This window comes from Ambystoma mexicanum, chromosome 9, assembly GCF_040938575.1.
Source record: "Ambystoma mexicanum isolate Mex_15411 chromosome 9, UKY_AmexF1_1, whole genome shotgun sequence".
In the NCBI taxonomy this organism is placed as follows: domain Eukaryota; kingdom Metazoa; phylum Chordata; class Amphibia; order Caudata; family Ambystomatidae; genus Ambystoma; species Ambystoma mexicanum.
The window spans coordinates 488675731-488693895 of record NC_090931.1 but is presented as its reverse complement, the minus strand read 5'-3'; the positions used below and the strand labels follow the sequence as shown (position 1 = coordinate 488693895).

The 18165-nt window shown below is 52.2% G+C and overlaps 1 protein-coding gene across 13 annotated transcripts in view; it reads left to right on the top strand.

The window, feature by feature from the left end:
- The window catches only part of PITPNM3 (PITPNM family member 3), a 6156742-nt gene that overhangs the window by 3494669 nt on the left and 2643908 nt on the right, over positions 1-18165 (top strand). The gene's annotated exons all lie outside the window — the stretch shown is intronic.

Below are 18165 nucleotides of genomic sequence, written 5' to 3'. Positions count from 1 at the left end.
GCCATGTGTTGTTTGGGGCGTGTTTCGATGAGTGAGCCGAGCGAAATGTGCAGAACATGCGTTTTTTTCCCCACATTTCGGACTTTGCGGGGGTGTCTGGGTAATAAATTCTGGGGCAATTTAGGCAGATCATACCTCTGCGGATTCCCACAGGTGTCCTCTTTTTGGAAATGCATGGGGTTCCCTGTTTTCCCCGGTGGCTTGGACACCCGAGGCCCATATCTGTATGTTGCGCCGGTCGGCAGAGCGTCTCAAATTCCAGTCAGAAAACAGACTTGGGGTTACTTGTGTTTTAGGCTTTCCCCTTGGCGGCTAGGTAGGTGCATCCACACATGTGAGAGACCGTTTTCATCAGGACACCTGTGGGAACGCGGGACGGTGGGCCATGTATTGTTGGGGGCGTGTTTCGATGGGTGAGCCGAGTGAAATGTGTGGAAAATGCGTTTTTTTCCCCACATTTCGGAATTTGTGGGGGTGTCTGGGTAATAAATTCTGGGGCTATTTGAGCATAACATACCTCTGCGGATTCCCACAGGTGTCCTCTTTTCGGAAATGCATGTGGTTCCCTGTTTTCCCCGGTGGCTTGGAAACCCGAGGCCCATATCTGTATGTTGCGCCGGTCGGCAAAGCGTCTCAACTTCGAGTCAGAAAACAGACATGGGGTTCCTTGTGTTTTAGGCTTTCCCCTTGGCGGCCAGGTAGGTGCACCCACACATGTGAGAAACCGTTTTCATCGGGACACCTGTTGGAACGCGGGACGGTAGGCCATTTGCTGTTGGGGGCGTTTTTCGATGGGTGAGCCGAGCGAAATGTGCGGAAAATGCGTTTTTTTCCCACATTTCAGACTTTGCGGGGGTGTCTGGGTAATACATTCTGGGGCGATTTGAACATATCATACCTCTGTGGATTCCCACTGGTATCCTCTTTTCAGAAATGCATGGGGTTCCCTGTTTTCCCCAGTGGCTTGGACACCCGAGGCCCATATCTGTACGTTGCGCCGGTCAGCAGAGAGTCTCAAATTCAGGTCAGAAAACAGACTTGGAGTTACTTGTGTTTTAGGCTTTCCCCTTGGCGGCCAGGTAGGTGCACCCACACATGTGAGGTACCGTTTTCATTGGGACACCTGTGGGAACGCGGGACGGTAGGCCATGTGCTGTTGGGGGCGTGTTTCGATGGGTGAGCTGAGCGAAATGTGCGAAAAATGCATTTTTTCCCCCATTTCGGACTTTGCGGGGGTGTCTGGGTAATACAATCGGGGGCGATTTGGGCATATTATACCTCTGCAGATTCCCACGGGTGTCCTCTTTTCAGAAATGCATGGGGTTCCCTGTTTTCCCCAGTGGCTTGGACACCCGAGGCCCATATCTGTATGTTGCACCGGTCGGCAGAGGGTCTCAAATTCCGGTCAGAAAACAGACTTGGGGTTATTTGTGTTTTAGGCTTTCCCCTTGGCGGCCACGTAGGTGCTCCCACACATGTGAGGTACCGTTTTCATTGGGACACCTGTGAGAAAGTGGGACGGTACGCCATGTGTTGTTGGGGGCGTGTTTTGATGGGTGAGCCGAGCGAAATGTGCGGAAAATGCGTTTTTTTCCCCACATTTCAGAATTTGCGGGGGTGTCTGGGTAATAAATTCTTGGGCGATTTGGGCATATCATACCTCTGCGGATTCCCACGGGTGTCCTCTTTTTGGAAATGCATGGGGTTACCTGTTTTCCCCGGTAGCTTGGACACCCGAGGCCCATATCTGTATGTTGCGCCGGTCGGCAGAGCGTCTCAAATTCCAGTCAGAAAACAGACTTGGGGTTACTTGTGTTTTAGGCTTTCCCCTTGGCGGCCAGGTAGGTGCACCCACACATGTTAGGTGCTGTTTTCATCGGGACACCTGTGGGAACGCGGGACGGTAGGCCATGTGCTGTTGGGGGCGTGTTTCAATGGGTGAGCCGAACGAAATGTGCGGAAAATGCATTTTTTCCACCCATTTCAGACTTTGCGGGGGTGTCTGGGTAATACATTCTGGGGCGATTTGGGCATATCATACCTCTGCGGATTCCCACTGGTGTCCTCTTTTCGGAAATGCATGGGGTTCCCTGTTTTCCCCGGTAGCTTGGACACCCGAGGCCCATATCTGTATGTTGTGCCGGTCGGCAGAGCGTCTCAAATTCCAGTCAGAAAAAAGACTTGGGGTTACTTGTGTTTTAAGCATTCCCCTTGGCGGCCAGGTAGGTGCACCCACACATGTGAGGTACCGTTTTCATCGGGACACCTCTGGGAACGCGGGACGGTAGGCCATGTGTTGTTGGGGGCGTGTTTCGATGGATGAGCCGAGCAAAATTTGCGGAAAATGCGTTTTTTTCCCCACATTTCGTACTTTGCGGGGGTGTCTTGGTAATAAATTCTGGGGCGATTTGGGCATATCATACCTCTGCGGATTCCCGCGGGTGTCCTCTTTTCAGAAATGCATGGGGTTCGCTGTTTTCCCCGGTAGCTTGGACACCCGAGGCCCATATCTGTATGTTGTGCCGGTCGGCAGAGCGTCTCAAATTCCCGTCAGAAAAAAGACTTAGGGTTACTTGTGTTTTAGGCTTTTCCCTTGACGGCCAGGTAGGTGCACCCACACATGTGAGGTACCATTTTCATTGGGACACCTCTGGGAACGCGGGACGGTAGGCCATGTGTTGTTGGGGGCGTGTTTCGATGGATAAGCCGAGCAAAATTTGCGGAAAATGTGTTTTTTTCCCCACATTTCGTACTTTGCAGAGGTGTCTGGGAAATATATTCTGGGGCGATTTGGGCATATCATACCTCTGCGGATTCCCGCGGGTGTCCTCTTTTCGGAAATGCATGGGGTTCCCTGTTTTCCCCGGTAGCTTGGACACCCGAGGCCCATATCTGTATGTTGTGCCGGTTGGCAGAGCGTCTCAAATTCCAGTCAGAAAACAGACTTGGGGTTATTTGTGTTTTAGGCTTTCCCCTTGGCGGCCAGGTAGGTGCACCCACATATGTGAGGTGCCGTTTTCATCGGGAAACCTGTGGGAACGCGGGACGGTAGGCCATGTGCTGTTGGGGGCGTGTTTCAATGGGTGAGCTGAGTGAAATGTGCGTAAAATGCATTTTTTCCCCCACATTTCAGACTTTGCGGAGGTGTCTGGGTAATAAATTCTGGAGCGATTTGGGCATATCATACCTCTGTGGATTCTCACGGGTGTCCTCTTTTCGGAAATGCATGGGGTTCCCTGTTTTCCCCAGTGGCTTGGACACCCGAGGCCCATATCTGTATGTTGTGCCGGTCGGCAGAGCGTCTCAAATTCCGGTCAGAAAACAGACTTGGGGTTACTTGTGTTTTAGGCTTTTCCCTTGGCAGCCAGGTAGGTGCACCCACACATGTGTGGTACCATTTTCATTGGGACACCTGTGGGAACATGGGACTGTAGGCCATGTGCTGTTGGGGGCGTGTTTCGATGGGTGAGCCGAGCGAAATGTGCGGAAAATGCGTTTTTTTCCTGCCATTTCGGACTTTGCGGGGGTGTCTGGGTAATAAATTCTAGGGCGATTTGGGCATATCATACCTCTGCAGATTCCCACGGGTGTCCTCTTTTCTGAAATGCATGGGGTTCCCTGTTTTCCCCGGTGGTTTGGACACCCCAGGCCCTTATCTGTATGTTGCGCCGGTCGGCAGATTGTCTCATATTCCGGTCAGAAAACAGACTTGGGGTTACTTGTGTTTTAGGATTTCCCCTTGGCAGCCAGGTAGGTGCACCCACACATGTGAGGTACCGTTTTCATCGGGACACCTGTGGGAATGCGGGACTGTATGCCATGTGCTGTTGGGGGCGTGTTTCGATGGGTGAGCCGAGCGGAATGTGCGGAAAATGCGTTTTTTTCCCGCCATTTCGGACTTTGCGGGGGTGTCTGGGTAATAAATTCTAGGGCGATTTGGGCATATCATACCTCTGCAGATTCCCACAGGTGTCCTCTTTTCGGAAATGCATGGGGTTCCCTGTTTTCCCTGGTGGCTTGGACACCCTAGGCCCATATCTGTATGTTGCGTCGGTCGGCAGAGCATCTCAAATGCCAGTCAGAAAACAGACTTGGGGTTACCTGTGTTTTAGGCTTTCCCCTTGGCGGCCAGGTAGGTGCACCCACACATGTGAGGTACCGTTTTCATTCGGACACCCGTGGGAACGCGGGACAGTAGGCCATGTGTTGTTGGGGGCGTGTTTCGATGGATGAGCCGAGTGAAATGTGCGGAAAATGCATTTTTATCCCCACATTTTGGACTTTGCGGGGGTGTCTGGGTAATAAATTCTAGGGCGATTTGGGCATATCATACCTCTGCGGATTTCCAGGGGTGTACTCTTTTCGGAAATGCATGGGGTTCCCTGTTTTCCCCGGTGGCTTGGACACCCGAGGCCCATATCTGTATGTTGAGCTAGTCGGCAGAGCGTCTCAAATTCCTGTCAGAAAACAGACGTGGGGTTACTTGTGTTTTAGGCTTTTCCCTTGGCGGCCAGGTAGGTGCACCCACACATATGAGGTACCGTTTTCATCGGGACACCTTTGGGAACGTGGGACGGTAGGCCATGTGTTGTTGGGGGCGTGTTTCGATGGATGAGCCAAGCAAAATTTGTGGAAAATGCATTTTTTTCCCCACATTTAATACTTTGCGGGGGTGTATGGGTAATAAATTCTGGGGCGATTTGGGCATATCATACCTCTGCGGATTCCCACTGGGGTCCTCTTTTCGGAAATGCATGGGGTTCCCTGTTTTCCCCGGTAGCTTGGACACCCGAGGCCCATATCTGTATGTTGTGCCGGTCGGCAGAGCGTCTCAAATTCCAGTCAGAAAAAAGACTTGGGGTTACTTGTGTTTTAAGCATTCCCCTTGGCGGCCAGGTAGGTGCACCCACATATGTGAGGTGCCGTTTTCATCGGGAAACCTGTGGGAACGCGGGACGGTAGGCCATGTGCTGTTGGGGGCGTGTTTTAATGGGTGAGCCGAGCGAAATGTGCGGAAAATGCATTTTTTTCCCCACATTTCGGACTTTGCGGAGGTGTCTGGGTAATAAATTCTGGAGCGATTTGGGCATATCATACCTCTGCGGATTCCCACTGGGGTCCTCTTTTCGGAAATGCATGGGGTTCCCTGTTTTCCCCGGTAGCTTGGACACCCGAGGCCCATATCTGTATGTTGTGCCGGTCAGCAGAGCGTCTCAAATTCCAGTCAGAAAAAAGATTTGGGGTTACTTGTGTTTTAAGCATTCCCCTTGGCGGCCAGGTAGGTGCACCCACATATGTGAGGTGCCGTTTTCATCGGGAAACCTGTGGGAACGCGGGACGGTAGGCCATGTGCTGTTGGGGGCGTGTTTCAATGGGTGAGCCGAGCGAAATGTGCGGAAAATGCATTTTTTTCCCCACATTTCGGACTTTGCGGAGGTGTCTGGGTAATAAATTCTGGAGCGATTTGGGCATATCATACCTCTGTGGATTCCCACGGGTGTCCTCTTTTCGGAAATGAATGGGGTTCCCTGTTTTCCCCAGTGGCTTGGACACCAGAGGCCCATATCTGTATGTTGTGCCGGTCGGCAGAGTGTCTCAAATTCCGGTAAGAAAACAGACTTGGGGTTACTTGTGTTTTAGGCCTTTCCCTTGGCGGCCAGGTAGGTGCACCCACTCATGTGAGGTACCGTTTTCATCAGGACACCTGTGGGAACGCGGGACGGTAGGCCTTGTGTTGTTGGGGGCGTTTTTCGATGGGTGAGCCGAGCGAAATGGGCGGAAAATGCATTTTTTTCCCCCCATTTCGGACTTTGCGGAGGTGTCTGGGAAATACATTCTGGGGCAATTTGGGCATATCATACTTCTGCGGATTCCCACGGGTGTCCTCTTTTTCGGAAATGCATGGGGTTCCCTGTTTTCCCTGGTGGCTTGGACACCCGAGGCCCATATCTGTATGTTGAGCAAGTCGGCAGAGCGTCTCAAATTCCTATCAGAAAACAGACTTGGGGTTACTTGTGTTTTAGGCTTTTCCCTTGGCGGCCAGGTAGGTGCACCCACACTTGTGAGGTACCGTTTTCATCGGGACACCTCTGGGAACGCGGGACGGTAGGCCTTGTGTTGTTGGGGGCGTGTTTCGATGGATGAGCCGAGCAAAATTTGCGGAAAATGCGTTTTTTTCCCCACATTTCGTACTTTGCGGGGGTGTCTTGGTAATAAATTCTGGGGCGATTTGGGCATATCATACCTCTGCGGATTCCCGCGGGTGTCCTCTTTTCGGAAATGCATGGGGTTCCCTGTTTTCCCCGGTAGCTTGGACACCCGAGGCCCATATCTGTATGTTGTGCCGGTCGGCAGAGCGTCTCAAATTCCCGTCAGAAAAAAGACTTGGGGTTACTTGTGTTTTAGGCTTTTCCCTTGACGGCCAGGTAGGTGCACCCACACATGTGAGGTACCGTTTTCATTGGGACACCTCTGGGAACGCGGGACGGTAGGCCATGTGTTGTTGGGGGCGTGTTTCGATGGATAAGCCGAGCAAAATTTGCGGAAAATGTGTTTTTTTCCCCACATTTCGTACTTTGCAGAGGTGTCTGGGAAATATATTCTGGGGCGATTTGGGCATATCATACCTCTGCGGATTCCCGCGGGTGTCCTCTTTTCGGAAATGCATGGGGTTCCCTGTTTTCCCCGGTAGCTTGGACACCCGAGGCCCATATCTGTATGTTGTGCCGGTCGGCAGAGCGTCTCAAATTCCAGTCAGAAAACAGACTTGGGGTTATTTGTGTTTTAGGCTTTCCCCTTGGCGGCCAGGTAGGTGCACCCACATATGTGAGGTGCCGTTTTCATCGGGAAACCTGTGGGAACGCGGGACGGTAGGCCATGTGCTGTTGGGGGCGTGTTTCAATGGGTGAGCTGAGCGAAATGTGCGTAAAATGCATTTTTTCCCCCACATTTCAGACTTTGCGGAGGTGTCTGGGTAATAAATTCTGGAGCGATGTGGGCATATCATACCTCTGTGGATTCCCACGGGTGTCCTCTTTTCGGAAATGCATGGGGTTCCCTGTTTTCCCCAGTGGCTTGGACACCCGAGTTCCATATCTGTATGTTGTGCCGGTCGGCAGAGCGTCTCAAATTCCGGTCAGAGAACAGACTTGGGGTTACTTGTGTTTTAGGCTTTGCCCTTGGCAGCCAGGTAGGTGCACCCACACATGTGTGGTACCGTTTTCATCGGGACACCTGTGGGAACGCGGGACTGTATGCCATGTGCTGTTGGGGGCGTGTTTCGATGGGTGAGCCGTGCGGAATGTGCGGAAAATGCGTTTTTTTCCCGCCATTTCGGACTTTGCAGGGGTGTCTGGGTAATAAATTCTAGGGCGATTTGGGCATATCATACCTCTGCAGATTCCCACGGGTGTCCTCTTTTCGGAAATGCATGGGGTTCCCAGTTTTCCCCAGTGGTTTGGACACCCCAGGCCCATATCTGTATGTTGCGCCGGTCGGCAGATTGTCTCATATTCCGGTCAGAAAACAGACTTGGGGTTACTTGTGTTTTAGGATTTCCCCTTGGCAGCCAGGTAGGTGCACCCACACATGTGAGGTACCGTTTTCATCGGGACACCTGTGGGAACGCGGGACTGTATGCCATGTGCTGTTGGGGGCGTGTTTCGATGGGTGAGCCGAGCGGAATGTGCGGAAAATGCGTTTTTTTCCCGCCATTTCGGACTTTGCAGGGGTGTCTGGGTAATAAATTCTAGGGCGATTTGGGCATATCATACCTCTGCAGATTCCCACGGGTGTCCTCTTTTCGGAAATGCATGGGGTTCCCTGTTTTCCCCAGTGGCTTGGACACCCGAGGCCCATACCTGTATGTTGCGTCGGTGGGCAGAGCATCTCAAATGCCAGTCAGAAAACAGACTTGGGGTTACCTGTGTTTTAGGCTTTCCCCCTGGCGGCCAGGTAGGTGCACCCACATGTTAGGTACCTTTTTCATCAGGACACCTGTGGGAACGCAGGAAGGTAGGCCATGTGCTGTTGGGGGCATGTTTCGATGGGTGAGCCGAGCGAAATGTGCAGAAAATCATACCTCTGCGGATTTCCACGGGTGTCCTCTTTTCGGAAATGCATGGGGTTCCCTGTTTTCCCCGGTGGCTTGGACACCCGAGGCCCATATCTGTATGTTTTGCCGGTCGGCAGAGCATCTCAAATTCCGGTCAGCAAACAGACTTGGGGTTACTTGTGTTTTAGGCTTTCCCCTTGGCGGCCAGGTAGGTGCACCCACACATGTGAGGTACCGTTTTCATCAGGACACCTCTGGGAACGCAGGAAGGTAGGCCATGTGCTGTTGAGGGCATTTTTCGATGGGTGAGCCGAGCGAAATGTGCTGAAAATGCGTTTTTTTCCCACATTTCAGAATTTGCAGGGGTGTCTGGGTAATAAATTCTAAGGCGATTTGGGCATATCATACCTCTGCGGATTTCCACGGGTGTCCTCTTTTCAGAAATGCATGGGGTTCCCTGTTTTCCCTGGTGGCTTGGACACCCGAGGCCCATATCTGTATGTTGTGCCGGTCGGCAGAGCGTCTCAAATTCCGGTCAGCAAACAGACTTGGGGTTACTTGTGTTTTAGGCTTTCCCCTTGGCGGCCAGGTAGGTGCACCCACACATGTGAGGTACCGTTTTCATCGGGACACCTGTGGGAACGCGGGACGGTAGGCCATGTGTTGTTGGGGGCGTGTTTCAATGGGTGAGCCGAGCGAAATGTGAGGAAAATGCATTTTTTCCCCACATTTCGGACTTTGCAGAGGTGTCTGGGAAAGACATTCTGGGGCGATTTGGGCATATCATACCTCTGCGGATTCCCACTTGTGTCCTCTTTTCGGAAATGCATGGGGTTCCCTGTTTTCCCCGGTGGCTTGGACACCCGAGGCCCATATCTGTATGTTGCGCCGGTCGGCAGAGCGTCTCAAATTCCGGTCAGAAAACAGACTTGGGGTTACTTGTGTTTTAGGCTTTCCCCTTGGCGGCCAGGTAGGTGCACCCACTCATGTGAGGTACCGTTTTCATCGGGACACCTGTGGGAACGTGGGATGGTAGGCCATTTGCTGTTGGGGGCATGTTTCGATGGGTGAGCCGAGCGAAATGTGCGGAAAATGCGTTTTTTGTCCCACATTTTGGATTTAGCGGGGTTGTCTTGGTAATACATTCTGGGACGATTGGGCATATCTTACCTCTGCGGATTACCATGGGTGACCTCTTTTCGGAAATGCATGGGGTTCCCTGTTTTCCCCAGTGGCTTGGACACCCGAGGCCCATACCTGTATGTTGCGTCGGTCGGCAGAGCATCTCAAATGCCAGTCAGAAAACAGACTTGGGGTTACCTGTGTTTTAGGCTTTCCCCTTGGCGGCCAGGTAGGTGCACCCACACATGTGAGGTACCGTTTTCATCGGGACACCTATGGGAACGCAGGAAGGTTGGCCATGTGCTGTTGGGGGCATTTTTCGATGGGTGAGCCGAGCGAAATGTGCAGAAAATGCATTTTTTTCCCCACATTTCGTACTTTGCGGGGGTGTCTGGGTAATACATTCTGGGGCGATTTGGGAATATCATACCTCTGCGGATTCCCACGGGTGTCCTCTTTTTCGGAAATGCATGGGGTTCCCTGTTTTCCCCGGTGGCTTGGACACCCGAAGCCCAAATCTGTATGTTGCGCTAGTCGGCAGAGCTTCTCAAATTCCTGTCAGAAAAAAGACTTGGGGTTACTTGTGTTTTAGGCTTTTCCCTTGGCGGCCAGGTAGGTGCACCCACACATGTGAGGTACCGTTTTCATTGGGACACCTGTGGGAACGCGGGACGGTAGGCCATGTGTTGTTGGGGGCGTGTTTCGATTGATAAGCCGAGCAAAATTTGCGGAAAATGCATTTTTTTTCCCACATTTCGGACTTTGCAGGGGTGTCTGGGTAATACATTCTGGGGAGATTTGGGCATATCATACCTCTGCGGATTTACACGGGTGTCCTCTTTTCAGAAATGCATGGGGTTTCCTGTTTTCCCCAGTGGTTTGGACACCCGAGGCTCATATCTGTATGTTGCGTCGGTGGGCAGAGCATCTCAAATGCCAGTCAGAAAACAGACTTGGGGTTACCTGTGTTTTAGGCTTTCCCCCTGGCGGCCAGGTAGGTGCACCCACACATGTTAGGTACCTTTTTCATCAGGACACCTGTGGGAACGCAGGAAGGTAGGCCATGTGCTGTTGGGGGCATGTTTCGATGGGTGAGCCGAGCGAAATGTGCAGAAAATGCATTTTTTTTCCCACATTTCGGACTTTGCAGGGGTGTCTGGGTAATACATTCTGGGGAGATTTGGGCATATCATACCTCTGCGGATTTACACGGGTGTCCTCTTTTCAGAAATGCATGGGGTTCCCTGTTTTCCCCAGTGGTTTGGACACCCGAGGCTCATATCTGTATGTTGTGCCGGTCAGCAAAGCGTCTCAAATTCCGGTCAGAAAACAGACTTGGGGTTACTTGTGTTTTAGGCTTTCCCCCTGGTGGCCAGGTAGGTGCACCCACACATGTGAGGTACCGTTTTCATTGGGACACCTGTGGAAACGCGGGACGGTAGGCCATGTGTTGTTGGGGGCGTTGTTCGATGGATGAGCCGTGCGAAATGTGCGGAAAATGCTTTTTTTTCCCCACATTTCGGACTTTGCGGGGGTGTCTGGGTAATAAATTCTAGGGCGATTTGGGCATATCATACCTCTGCGGATTTCCACGGGTGTCCTCTTTTCGGAAATGCATGGGGTTCCCTGTTTTCCCCGGTGGCTTGGACACCCGAGGCCCATATCTGTATGTTTTGCCGGTCGGCAGAGCATCTCAAATTCCGGTCAGCAAACAGACTTGGGGTTACTTGTGTTTTAGGCTTTCCCCTTGGCGGCCAGGTAGGTGCACCCACACATGTGAGGTACCGTTTTCATCAGGACACCTCTGGGAACGCAGGAAGGTAGGCCATGTGCTGTTGAGGGCATTTTTCGATGGGTGAGCCGAGCGAAATGTGCTGAAAATGCGTTTTTTTCCCACATTTCAGAATTTGCAGGGGTGTCTGGGTAATAAATTCTAGGGCGATTTGGGCATATCATACCTCTGCGGATTTCCACGGGTGTCCTCTTTTCAGAAATGCATGGGGTTCCCTGTTTTCCCTGGTGGCTTGGACACCCGAGGCCCATATCTGTATGTTGTGCCGGTCGGCAGAGCGTCTCAAATTCCGGTCAGCAAACAGACTTGGGGTTACTTGTGTTTTAGGCTTTCCCCTTGGCGGCCAGGTAGGTGCACCCACACATGTGAGGTACCGTTTTCATCGGGACACCTGTGGGAACGCGGGACGGTAGGCCATGTGTTGTTGGGGGCGTGTTTCAATGGGTGAGCCGAGCAAAATGTGAGGAAAATGCATTTTTTTCCCCACATTTCGGACTTTGCGGAGGTGTCTGGGAAAGACATTCTGGGGCGATTTGGGCATATCATACCTCTGCGGATTCCCACTTGTGTCCTCTTTTCGGAAATGCATGGGGTTCCCTGTTTTCCCCGGTGGCTTGGACACCCGAGGCCCATATCTGTATGTTGCGCCGGTCGGCAGAGCGTCTCAAATTCCGGTCAGAAAACAGACTTGGGGTTACTTGTGTTTTAGGCTTTCCCCTTGGCGGCCAGGTAGGTGCACCCACTCATGTGAGGTACCGTTTTCATCGGGACACCTGTGGGAACGTGGGATGGTAGGCCATTTGCTGTTGGGGGCATGTTTCGATGGGTGAGCCGAGCGAAATGTGCGGAAAATGCGTTTTTTGTCCCACATTTTGGATTTAGCGGGGTTGTCTTGGTAATATATTCTGGGGCGATTGGGCATATCTTACCTCTGCGGATTACCATGGGTGACCTCTTTTCGGAAATGCATGGGGTTCCCTGTTTTCCCCAGTGGCTTGGACACCCGAGGCCCATACCTGTATGTTGCGTCGGTCGGCAGAGCATCTCAAATGCCAGTCAGAAAACAGACTTGGGGTTACCTGTGTTTTAGGCTTTCCCCTTGGCGGCCAGGTAGGTGCACCCACACATGTGAGGTACCGTTTTCATCGGGACACCTATGGGAACGCAGGAAGGTTGGCCATGTGCTGTTGGGGGCATTTTTCGATGGGTGAGCCGAGCGAAATGTGCAGAAAATGCATTTTTTTCCCCACATTTCGTACTTTGCGGGGGTGTCTGGGTAATACATTCTGGGGCGATTTGGGAATATCATACCTCTGCGGATTCCCACGGGTGTCCTCTTTTTCGGAAATGCATGGGGTTCCCTGTTTTCCCCGGTGGCTTGGACACCCGAAGCCCATATCTGTATGTTGCGCTAGTCGGCAGAGCTTCTCAAATTCCTGTCAGAAAACAGACTTGGGGTTACTTGTGTTTTAGGCTTTCCCCTTGGCGGCAAGGTAGGTGCACCTACACATGTGAGGTACCGTTTTCATCGGGACACCTGTGGGAACGCGGGACAGTAGGCCATGTGCTGTTGGGGGCGTGTTTCAATGGGTGAGCTGAGCGAAATGTGCGGAAAATGCATTTTTTCCCCCACATTTCGGACTTTGCGGAGGTGTCTGGGTAATAAATTCTGGAGCGATTTGGGCATATCATACCTCTGTGGATTCCCACGGGTGTCCTCTTTTCGGAAATGCATGGGGTTCCCTGTTTTCCCCAGTGGCTTGGAAAACCCGAGGCCCATATCTGCATGTTGCGCCGGTCGGCAGAGCGTCTCATATTCCGGTCAGAAAACAGACTTGGGGTTACTTGTGTTTTAGGCTTTCCCCTTAGCGGCCAGGTAGGTGCACCAACACATGTGAGGTACCGTTTTCATCGGGACACCTGTGGGAATGCGGGACGGTAGGCCATGTGCTGTTGGGGGCGTGTTTTGATGGGTGAGCTGAGCGAAATGTGCGGAAAATGCATTTTTTTCCCGCCATTTCGGACTTTGCGGGGGTGTCTGGGTAATAAATTCTAGGGCGATTTGGGCATATCATACCTCTGCAGATTCCCACGGGTGTCCTCTTTTCGGAAATGCATGGGGTTCCCTGTTTTCCCCGGTGGCTTGGACACCCGAGGCCCATATCTGTATGTTGCGCCGGTCGGCAGAGCGTCTCATATTCCGGTCAGAAAACAGACTTGGGGTTACTTGTGTTTTAGGCTTTCCCCTTAGCGGCCAGGTAGGTGCACCCACACATGTGAGGTACCGTTTTCATCGGGACACCTGTGGGAACATGGGATGGTAGGCCAAGTGCTGTTGCGGGCATGGTTCGATGGGTGAGCCGAGTGAAATGTGCGGGAAATGCGTTTTTTGTGCCACATTTTGGACTTAGCGTGGGTGTCTGGGTAATAAATTCTGGGGCGATTTGGGCATATCATACCTCTGCGGATTCCCACAGGTGTCCTCTTTTCGGAAATGCATGGGGTTTCCTGTTTTCCCCGGTGGCTTGGACACCCGAGGCCCATATCTGTATGTTGCGCCGGTCGGCAGAGCGTCTCAAATTCCAGTCAGAAAACAGACTTGGGGTTACTTGTGTTTTAGGCTTTCCCCTTGGCGTCCAGGTAGGTGCATCCACACATGTGAGGTACCGTTTTCATCGGGACACCTGTGGGAATGCGGGACAGTAGGCCATGTGTTGTTTGGGGCGTGTTTCGATGGGTGAGCCGAGCGAAATGTGTGGAAAATGCGTTTTTTTCCCCACATTTTGGACTTTGCGGGGGTGTCTGGGTAATAAATTCTGGGGCAATTTGGGCATATCATACCTCTGTGGATTCCCACGGGTGTCCTCTTTTCGGAAATGCATGGGGTTCCCTGTTTTCCCCGGTGGCTGGACACCCGAGGCCCATATCTGTATGTTGCGCCGGTCGGCAGAGCGTCTCAAATTCCAGTCAGAAAACAGACTTGGGGTTACTTGTGTTTTAGGCTTTCCCCTTGGCGGCTAGGTAGGTGCACCCACACATGTGAGAAACCGTTTTCATCGCGACACCTGTGGGAATGCGGGACGGTGGGCCATGTGTTGTTGGGGGCGTGTTTTGATGGGTGAGCCGAGTGAAATGTGTGGAAAATGCATTTTTTTCCCCACATTTCGGAATTTGCGGGGGTGTCTGGGTAATAAATTCTGGGGAGATTTGGACATAACATACCTCTGCAGATTCCTACAGGTGTCCTCCTTTCGGAAATGCATGTGGTTCCCTGTTTTCTCCGGTGGCTTGGACACCCGAGGCCCATATTTGTATGTTGTGCTGGTCGGCAGAGCGTCTCAAATTCCGGTCAGCAAACAGACTTGGGGTTACTTGTGTTTTAGGCTTTCCCCTTCGCGGCCAGGTAGGTGCACCCCCCCATGTGAGGTACAGTTTTCATCGGGACACCTGTGGGAACGCGGGACGGTAGGCCATGTGTTGTTGGGGGCGTGTTTCGATGGGTGAGCCGAGCGAAATGTGCGGAAAATGCGTTTTTTTCTCCACATTTCGGAATTTGCAGGGGTGTCTGGGTAATACATTCTGGGGCGATTGGGCATATCTTACCTCTGCGGATTACCACGGGTGACATCTTTTCGGAAATGCATGGGGTTCCCTGTTTTCCCCAGTGGCTTGGACACCCGAGGCCCATACCTGTATGTTGCGTCGGTCGGCAGAGCATCTCAAATGCCGGTCAGAAAACAGACTTGGGGTTACCTGTGTTTTAGGCTTTCCCCTTGGCGGCCAGGTAGCTGCACCCACACATGTGAGGTACCGTTTTCATCAGGACTCCTGTGGGAACGCAGGAAGGTAGGCCATGTGCTGTTGGGGGAATGTTTCGATGGGTGAGCCGAGTGAAGTGTGCAGAAAATGCGTTTTTTTTCAAGCATTTCGGACTTTGCAGGGGTGTCTGGGTAATACATTCTGGGGCGATTTGGGCATATCATACCTCTGCGGATTTACACGGGTGACATCTTTTCAGAAATACATGGGGTTCCCTGTTTTCCCCGGTGGCTTGGACACCCGAGGCTCATATCTGTATGTTGTGCCAGTCGGCAAAGCGTCTCAAATTCCGGTCAGAAAACAGACTTGGGGTTACTTGTGTTTTAGGCTTTCCCCTTGGTGGCCAGCTAGGTGCACCCACACATGTGAGGTACCGTTTTCATTGGGACACCTGTGGGAACGCGGGACAGTAGGCCATGTGTTGTTGGGGGTGTGTTTCGATGGATGAGCTGTGCGAAATGTGTGGAAAATGCATTTTTTTCCCCACATTTCGGACTTTGCGGGGGTGTCTGGGTAATAAATTCTAGGGCGATTTGGGCATATCATACCTCTGCGGATTTCCACGGGTGTCCTCTTTTCAGAAATGCATGGGGTTCCCTGTTTTCCCCGGTGGCTTGGACACCCGAGGCCCATATCTGTATGTTGCGCTAGTCGTGCAGAGCGTCTCAAATTCCTGTCAGAAAACCGACTTGGGGTTACTTGTGTTTTAGGCTTTCCACTTGGTGGCTAGGTAGGTGCACCCACACATGTGAGGTACGGTTTTCATCGGGACACCTGTGGGAACACGGGACGGTAGGCCATGTGTTGTTGGGGCGTGTTTCGATGGGTGAGCCGAGCGAAATGTGAGGAAAATGCATTTTTTTCCCCACATTTCGGACTTTGCGGAGGTGTCTGGGAAAGACATTCTGGGGCGATTTGGGCATATCATACCTCTGCGGATTACCATGGGTGACCTCTTTTTGGAAATACATGGGGTTCCCTGTTTTCCCCAGTGGCTTGGACAACCGAGGCCCATACCTGTATGTTGCGTCGGTCGGCAGAGCATCTCAAATGCCAGTCAGAAAAGAGACTTGGGGTTACCTGTGTTTTAGGCTTTCCCCTTGGCGGCCAGGTAGGTGCACCCACACATGTGAGGTACCGTTTTCATCGGGGCACCTGTGGGAACGCAGGACGGTAGGCCATGTGCTGTTGGGGGCATGTTTCGATGGATGAGCCGTGCGAAATGTGCGGAAAATGCATTTTTTTCCCCACATTTCGGACTTTGCGGGGGTGTCTGGGTAATAAATTCTAGGGCGATTTGGGCATATCATACCTCTGCGGATTTCCACGGGTGTCCTCTTTTCGGAAATGCATGGGGTTCCCTGTTTTCCCCAGTGGCTTGGACACCAGAGGCCCAAACCTGTATGTTGCGTCGGTGGGCAGAGCATCTCAAATGCCATTCAGAAAACAGACTTGGGGTTACCTGTGTTTTAGGCTTTCCCCTTGGCGGCCAGGTAAGTGCACCCACACATGTGAGGTACCGTTTTCATCGGGACACCTGTGGGAACGCAGGAAGGTAGGCCATGTGCTGTTGGGGGCATGTTTCGATGGGTGAGCCGAGCGAAATGTGCAGAAAATGCATTTTTTTTCCCACATTTCGGACTTTGCGGGGGTGTCTGGGTAATACATTCTGGGGCGATTTGGGCATATCATACCTCTGTGGATTTGCACGGGTGTCCTCTTTTCAGAAATGCATGGGGTTCCCTGTTTTCCCCAGTGGCTTGGACACCCGAGGCTCATATCTGTATGTTGTGCGGGTCGGCAAAGCGTCTCAAATTCCGGTCAGAAAACAGACTTGGGGTTACTTGTGTTTTAGGCTTTCCCCTTGGTGGCCAGGTAGGTGCACCCACACATGTGAGGTACCGTTTTCATTGGGACATCTGTGGGAACGTGGGACGGTAGGCCATGTGTTGTTGGGGGCGTGTTTCGATGGATGAGCCGTGCAAAATGTGCGGAAAATGCATTTTTCCCCACATTTCGGACTTAGCGCGGGTGTCTGGGTAATACATTCTGGGGCGATTTGTGCATATCATACCTCTGCGGATTCCCACGGGTGTCCTCTTTTTTGGAAATGCATGGGGTTCCCTGTTTTCCCCGGTGGCTTGGACACCCGAGGCCCATATCTGTATGTTGCGCTAGTCGTGCAGAGCGTCTCAAATTCCTGTCAGAAAACCGACTTGGGGTTACTTGTGTTTTAGGCTTTCCCCTTGGTGGCTAGGTAGGTGCACCCACACATGTGAGGTACGGTTTTCATCGGGACACCTGTGGGAACACGGGACGGTAGGCCATGTGTTGTTGGGGCGTGTTTCGATGGGTGAGCCGAGCGAAATGTGCAGAAAATGCGTTTTTTTTCCCACATTTCGGACTTTGCAGGGGTGTCTGGGTAATACATTCTGGGGCGATTTGGGCATATCATACCTCTGCGGATTTACACGGGTGTCCTCTTTTCAGAAATGCATGGGGTTCCCTGTTTTCCCCAGTGGCTTGGACACCCGAGGCCCATACCTGTATGTTGCGTCGGTCGGCAGAGCATCTCGAATGCCAGTCAGAAAACAGACTTGGGGTTACCTGTGTTTTAGGCTTTCCCCTTGGCGGCCAGGTAGGTGCACCCACACATGTGAGGTACCTTTTTCATCAGGACACCTGTGGGAACGCAGGAAGGTAGGCCAAGTGCTGTTGGGGGCATGTTTCAATGGGTGAGCCGAGCGAAATGTGCAGAAAATGTGTTTTTTTTCCCACATTTCGGACTTTGCAGGGGTGTCTGGGTAATACATTCTGGGGCGATTTGGGCATATCATACCTCTGTGGATTTACACGGGTGTCCTCTTTTCAGAAATGCATGGGGTTCCCTGTTTTCCCCAGTGGCTTGGACACCCGAGGCTCATATCTGTATGTTGTGCCGGTTGGCAAAGCGTCTCAAATTCCGGTCAGAAAACAGACTTGGGGTTACTTGTGTTTTAGGCTTTCCCCTTGGTGGCCAGGTAGGTGCACCCACAAATGTGAGGTACCGTTTTCATTGGGACACCTGTGGGAACGCAGGACGGTAGGCCATGTGTTGTTGGGGCCGTGTTTCGATGGATGAGCCGTGCGAAATGTGCGGAAAATGCATTTTTTCCCCACATTTCGGACTTTGCAGGGGTGTCTGGGTAATAAATTCTAGGGCGATTTGGGCATATCATACCTCTGCAGATTCCCACGGGTGTCCTCTTTTCGGAAATGCATGGGGTTCCCTCTTTTCCCCAGTGGCTTGGACACCCGAGGCCCATTCCTGTATGTTGCGTCGGTGGGCAGAGCATCTCAAATGCCAGTCAGAAAACAGACTTGGGGTTACCTGTGTTTT